Raw genomic sequence first — 6,578 nt, forward strand, 5'->3', positions numbered from 1 at the left:
CGCTGTTTCCCCTGGTTGAAAACACTTCTTATGCAGTGTGCCTTTTTCTTTTTTCTTTTTTTTTTTTTTTTTAAAGATGACCGGTAAGGGGATCTTAACCCTTGACTTGGTGTTGTCAGCACCACGCTCAACCAGTGAGCGAACCGGCCATCCCTATATGGGATCCGAACCCGTGGCCTTGGTGTTATCAGCACCGCACTCTACCGAGTGAGCCACGGGCCGGCCTTGCAGTGTGCCTTTTTGATGTTACTCCCATCACAACCTTCTCCACATACAACTCTAAGATAAGGAATGGTCAAGAGATGCAGGATCCAATAAATCATACAAATAATTCAGTCACTGCACTCTCAGATAAAAATCCTCCATCACTGCAGATCTTTAATTTAAATGCTTCTAGACATTGGATTATGGCATTACACCCATACCTCCTGTATATAAAAGCAGTCCTTAGAAAGTTCATGGAAGGACTTCTGTTATCTTTTAATTGAATTTTTCCATGAACTTTTTGAAGTACTCTCTCATACACCCTCTGCTTTCACCTGATCTATCATTCCTGTCCTGTCTTCTACTTTACTTTCTTGACTCAATATTTTATTGTAACTCATGTCAGTGGGGCAAGGCAAGAAAAGTCCTGAATGCAACACTCTGCACCCAGCAGACTCTCAATGCTAGTTGCAGCCAATATGATTTATATTGTTTAGAGAGATCTTTTCCCTGGCTTCGTCCTCATGATGTTGTAAGAGAGAAATGGAGCTTCTCAGAATCCCTCTGACCCTGCATTGTCTGAATGGACTGAGTCCCATGGAGGAGCTTTTGCAAGAGTCAGGAAACTTAAGTGTCTATTCTGGCTGCACTTCTTTCCCAAGGCTGTGACCTTGAGCAAGAATCCTTGCTGCTGTTTGCCTCCATCTCTTCAGGTCTAGAATGGGAATATTAACATTTCCTTCCCCTGGACTGAGGGGCTTGGAGAGGGTATGTGTATGATGTGTGTCTCCCTATGCCCAGCACAGACTATGAAGTATTACTGTGGACATTGTTGGGAGGGAGGGATGCCTTTCTTCCTGCAATGATTTACGGTCTCCCACCAAGGAAATCCAGCACTGGAGTCTCACTGTCTTCAAGCCTGTATCCAGCTGAGGATTCCAGGAAAAGGAAGAGTCTGTGGGCAGACACATAGTGGGAACATTATTTTTGGAATTGCTGCTCCTCTGCTAGAATGAAGAGGAATCTTAGACTGAAGACGAGATTGCTGGAATCATCTTTGCACTTGTCATCTGTTCATTGCAAGGGGATCTGGTTTGCCACTTCCAGCAGTGAATCTCTGATGTTCTGGACACTGTTGGAAGGCACCTTTTTCCATGAAAACTTCGCTTCATATCCAAATAAGAATCAAATATAAAGGACCCTTGACCTCTGGCCCAAGATGGCAGCACCCAGCACCCAGCACTCTTGCTGTTGCCCTGAGGTGGACCAAGGCTGGGATCCTCCATCATGTTGAAGCTAAGCTGGGCCACTCAGGTCCAGAGGAAGCCCAAGGCTGATGGCCTGACCTGGATGATAGTGCAAGCAGGCCAGGCCATGTCTGGGCCCCGACTTGGCCCCATCCTTGGTCAACAAGGCATTTCCATCAACCAGTTTTGCAAGGAGTTCAATGAGAAGACAAAGGACATCAAAGAAGGTATTCCTCTGCCTACTAAAACTTTTGTGAAGCCTGACAGGACATTTGAAATCAAGATTGGACAATACACTGTATCCAACTTCCTAAAGGCAGCTGCTGGGATTGATAAGGGGGCCCAGCAGACAGGGAGAGGGGTGGCAGGCCAGGTGATCTTGACGCATGTGTATGAGATCGTCCACATCAAAGCTCAGGGTGATGACTTTGCCCTGCAGAGCATACCCCTGTCCTCTGTCGTCTACTCCATCATCAGCTCTGCCCATTTCTCAGGCATTTGCCTGGTGAAGAACCTCAGTTCAGAAGAGCTGGAAGCTTTCTAGAGATAGTGAGACTCGCTCCTGGCTGCTCAGAAAGAGGCAGATTTGGCAGCCCAGGCAGAAGCTTCCAAGAAGTGACCCCTGCCCATTATACTCCATGATTTTGAAAGAAGCAGCTGGGAAAGGGACCAGTTGGAAAGACTGTGCCAAAGGGGAGGAAAGGAGGTCACATCAACCCGATTATGAGTTCCCCGACTTTAAATTACATATTTTACATATATTACACATATGGCTGTATCAATGGATCAAGCCTGAATAAACATATTTTGTCACCCTCCTATCCCCGCAAAAAGAGAAAATCAATATAAGACAATAGAAATAAGGCACAATGCCTCAGTGTGTTAGCTTGCTAGAGCTACTGTAACAAAGTTCCACAACTGGGTGACTTAAACAACAGAAATTTGTTTTCTCACAGTTCTGGAGGCTCGTATCTGAGATCAAAGTGTCAGCAGAGTCGTTCCTTCTGAAGGCTATGAGAATATATTCTATGCCTCTCCCCCAGTTTTGGGTGGTTTGTGAGTTGACTTTGGCATTCCATGATTTGTAAAGGCATCACCTTAATCCCCATTTTAGAAATCCCATCTTTTCAGAACACTCGTTACACTGGATTAAGGTCCCACCCTACTGCATTATGATCTCATCTTAACTAACTACATCTGCAATGACCTTATTTCCAAATAAGGTCACATTCTAAGGTACTGGGAGTTAGGACCTGAACCTATGAACTTGGGGGACACAATTCAACCCATAACAGTCATCTCAAGAAATACAGGTAAACAAATTGCTGAAAGAGCCTTTCAGAACGGTGAACCAAACTGATCTTAATCTCACCATGTTTAGAAATACCTCTAATCCTAAAGACAAGAACATTTGAAAGGAAATGAATGTAAAAAGCCATGGAAGACACATCATGCCCAGAACTCCTTTGACAAATACATTTATGACAGGAAAAATCATGTTAATTTCACAAATCATGGTTCAGAATGAAGGCTCACTCCTTTGTTCTATGAGAAAAGTTTAATTCCCAGGGATATGGAGTATTAATATACATTAAATGCACTGGAAAATTCCCTTAGATTACGAAGAGCATAAATGGATGAAACTCCCTGGAGAAACGGACCAATGCACAGCAGTGTAAAGAGAGGATTCAAGGCATAATTCCCAATGTGGGGAAGTCATGCAGACATCTCATCAGTGCAGGACTAAGAGATTCTAAGCAGATAATAATCAACCCTAGTGTCATGGAGAGATAAGGAACTCTGTACCCAACAGTAATAAGGAGACAATCTAAGCCCCAAGAGGCTGCACAGCTGATGGAGCAGAAGCTGCAATCATCTCGTTGACCCACCCTAGGATTTTCTTATCTCCACAGAAGCCTCAGCCTGTACAAGGGTGGGAGGCAGGGAGATTAGCGCAGGGAAAAGAGCCCAGCTTCCACCACATTGTCGAACCTGCTCAAACCAGGAGCCTCTCAATGGCTGGCCTGTGGCTCACTTGGCAGAGTGTGGTGCTGATAACACCAAAGCCATGAATTTGGATCCCTATATGGGATGGCCGGTTAGCTCACTTGAGAGAGTGTGGTGCTGACAACACCAAGTCAAGCATTAAGATCCCCTTACCGGTAAAAAACAAACAAACAAACAACAACAACAAAAAAAAATCATGTGCTTTCTCAACAGGAAATATGAACCTATCTCTCCCTTCCTGTTGAAACTATCCTAATGTCAGACCCTGTTGTCTCTTTGCTGTCCCCCTCATCTGAGGTCCTGGAGCCCCCTCTGTCTCACTAGCGTGGGATTGGCACAGGGAGAAAAAGAACATTAGCCTTGTTTTCTGCTACCCTTGCAGTCCATAATCTCTGAAAACTAAAAATGTTTTAGCAAGTTTGTAACAAAAATTGCTTATGACAAAACTTGACAAGAATTTATGCGTGGCTAATGTTAATTTTTCTATTCACACTTAGTGTAAATGCTTTTATATTTCATTTCAGAAATATTAATGTGTTTGTTTGTGGTCTACAGCCCCAGATCCAGGGGTGGTATATAATATCATATTGGAGACCTGGAGCTGTGGCTGGATAAAGATTTCATCAGTGACTCAATCAACAGGAAAGTTGTATCCAATCACATCTTTAAATGAGTCATCGATCCTATACCTATAAAAGGGAAGAGCCTTGAGAAGTCACGTCAGGTTAACCCAGTGCAGAAAGGCAGTCACACTTCAGCTCAGCGTTCAGCCCAGGATTACCCGGATTGAAGTTCAACTGAGAAGGAGGTAAGTTTCCAGAACAGAAAGAAAACATCCAATTTTGTGTGTTTGAGTGTGCATAACTGTGGATGTAGGTATAGCTATGGGGGGAAAGTCCTAGCTACAAAGACATGGGGGGTTCTCGGAAGTGAGGTATGTTAACTCTTAGCTCCCATGACAATTTTGGGAGCTGTGTATCTTTAGAGATAAGAGCCTCCAAAGGTCAAGGATTCAGATTCAGATCCCCATAATGGGCAGCCACAAAATAAATAAATGAATAAAGAGAGGTAAGAGCCCCATGACAGATATACTATATAGGAACCTGATAGGTAACATGCCTGGATCAAACAGTTTGTAAATGCCAGACTCCAGATTAGAATCCCAGCAGTCTGGTTTTGAATTTCCAGGTTTTAGCAATAGTGCTCCATCACCTTGTCTGTGTGGGATTGAGTGCATGTCTCCAAGTGTGAACATGTGGTCTGTGTGTTGTGGGGAAGCCAGGGAGGTAGTCCAAGTTCCAGATGAAAGAAAAGACATAGGTTCTTCTACAGAAAAAAAAAGAAAAGAAAGAGGCCAGAATACCACAACACCTAAGATGGAGCTGCAGGAGCTTACAGCGGGCCATGGAAGGACTTATTGCTTTTCCCTGGGGGTAAGGGAGAGCCATTGAGGGAGTAAATTGGATGGAGTGTGATGTGAGCAGATTAACATTTTGTAAATGTTGACTGGCTTTGTGATAAATGAATTAAGGAAAGGCAAGAATGTGTTCTATTTTTTCCTGTGAGGTTTTACCTGAATCATCTTTGCCTCATTAATTGATGAGATCAGGGTGGCTAGTTTGATCGGACCAGGTGAAGTTGACACACAAAGCCTAAGATGACATCAACTAACATAAATGAATTAGGTCTTTGTGTTCACATGTCACTCCCACCAAACACCCCCATTCTCTTATTTTATGGCATGAAATTTGCTTTTTTAAAAACTACAAATCTTTGAAATGTTAACCATTTACAAAATGAAAAAAAGGACACAAGTAGAGCAATGATACAGAAAAGGGATTTAATTTTTTATCCATTGTGCATTCCAAATGATCTGCCCACTATTGCCCAGGTAACATTATTTGCAATCAGAGATTAATTTTGAGCAATGCAAACTCAATTTTATCTCTGCTGAATCCTACATTCCAGTGAGAAAAGACAGGAATTAAAATTAGATAAACATAAACTTGTAACTTTAATAAAATCAGCGAAGCAAGGGACAGATGTTGTTCACAAGGGAGGGTAACCTAATGGAAAAAAAGAAATAGTAAATGGGATGAGGGAATTTTCCCTAAGGAGTGTATTATCTAACTGTCACTGTGGGTGTAGTTGGTGTAGACACCTTGCAGATGTCTGTGCCTGATGTAGAGTAGTCCTTCTTTATCCAGAGTTTTGCTTTTTGAGGTTTGAATTACCCACGGTCAACTGTGGTCTGAAAATATTACATGGAAAGTTCCAGAAATGAACAATTCGCAAGTTTTAAGTTGAAGACTGTTCTGAGTAGAAATCTTTTTTTTTTTTTTTAAAAGATGACCGGTAAGGGGATCTTAACCCTTGACTTGGTGTTGTCAGCACCACGCTCAGCCAGTGAGCCAACCGGCCATCCCTATGTGGGATCCGAACCCGGGGCCTTGGTGTTATCAGCACCGCACTCTACCGAGTGAGCCACGGGCCGGCCCTGAAGACTGTTCTGAGTAGAAATCTTGTGCAGTCTCACTGTGTCCCGCCTGGGATGTGAATCATCCCTTTGTCCAGAGTATCCACACTGTATTCGCTACCTGCAGGTCGGTCACTTAGTAGCCGTCTCAGTTACCAGATCAACTGCTGTGGTATTGCAGTGCTTGCACTCAAGTAACTCTTATTTTACTTAATAATGGCCCCCAAAGTGTAAGAGTAGTGATGCTGGCTATTCGGATATGCCAAAGAGAAGCTGTAAAGTGCTTCTTTAAGTGCAAAGGTGAAAGTTCTCTACTTAATAAGGAAAGAAAAACAATCATATGATGAGGTTGCTAAGATCTATGGTAAGAATGAATCCTCTATTCATGAAATTGTGAGGAAGCAAAAAGAAATTTGTGCTGGTTTTGCTGTCACACCTCGAACTGCAAAAGTTATGGTCACAGTGTGTGAGAAGTATTTAGTTAAGATTTAAAAAGCATTAAATTTGGGCCGGCCTGTGGCTCACTCAGGAGAGTGTGGTGCTGATAACACCAAGGCCCCGGGTTCGGATCCCACATAGGGATGGCCGGTTGGCTCACTGGCTGAGCGTGATGCTGACAACACCAAGTCAAGGGTTAAGATCCC

At 43.2% G+C, this 6,578-nt stretch overlaps 1 protein-coding gene and 1 pseudogene across 2 annotated transcripts in view; both read left to right on the forward strand.

Annotated features, from left to right (window-relative positions):
• ZSCAN4 (zinc finger and SCAN domain containing 4) overlaps positions 1–6,578 on the forward strand; it is a 68,847-nt gene that overhangs the window by 55,411 nt on the left and 6,858 nt on the right. For both annotated transcript variants that reach the window (XM_008590972.1, XM_008590973.1), the window contains exon 2: positions 4,014–4,266. The gene's annotated coding sequence lies outside the window, so the exon portion shown is untranslated. The remainder of the gene's footprint in view (positions 1–4,013; positions 4,267–6,578) is intronic.
• LOC103606362 lies at positions 1,492–2,147 on the forward strand (annotated as a pseudogene).

Source organism: Galeopterus variegatus, unplaced genomic scaffold (genome assembly GCF_000696425.1).
Source record: "Galeopterus variegatus unplaced genomic scaffold, G_variegatus-3.0.2 Scaffold6525, whole genome shotgun sequence".
NCBI lineage: Eukaryota > Metazoa > Chordata > Mammalia > Dermoptera > Cynocephalidae > Galeopterus > Galeopterus variegatus.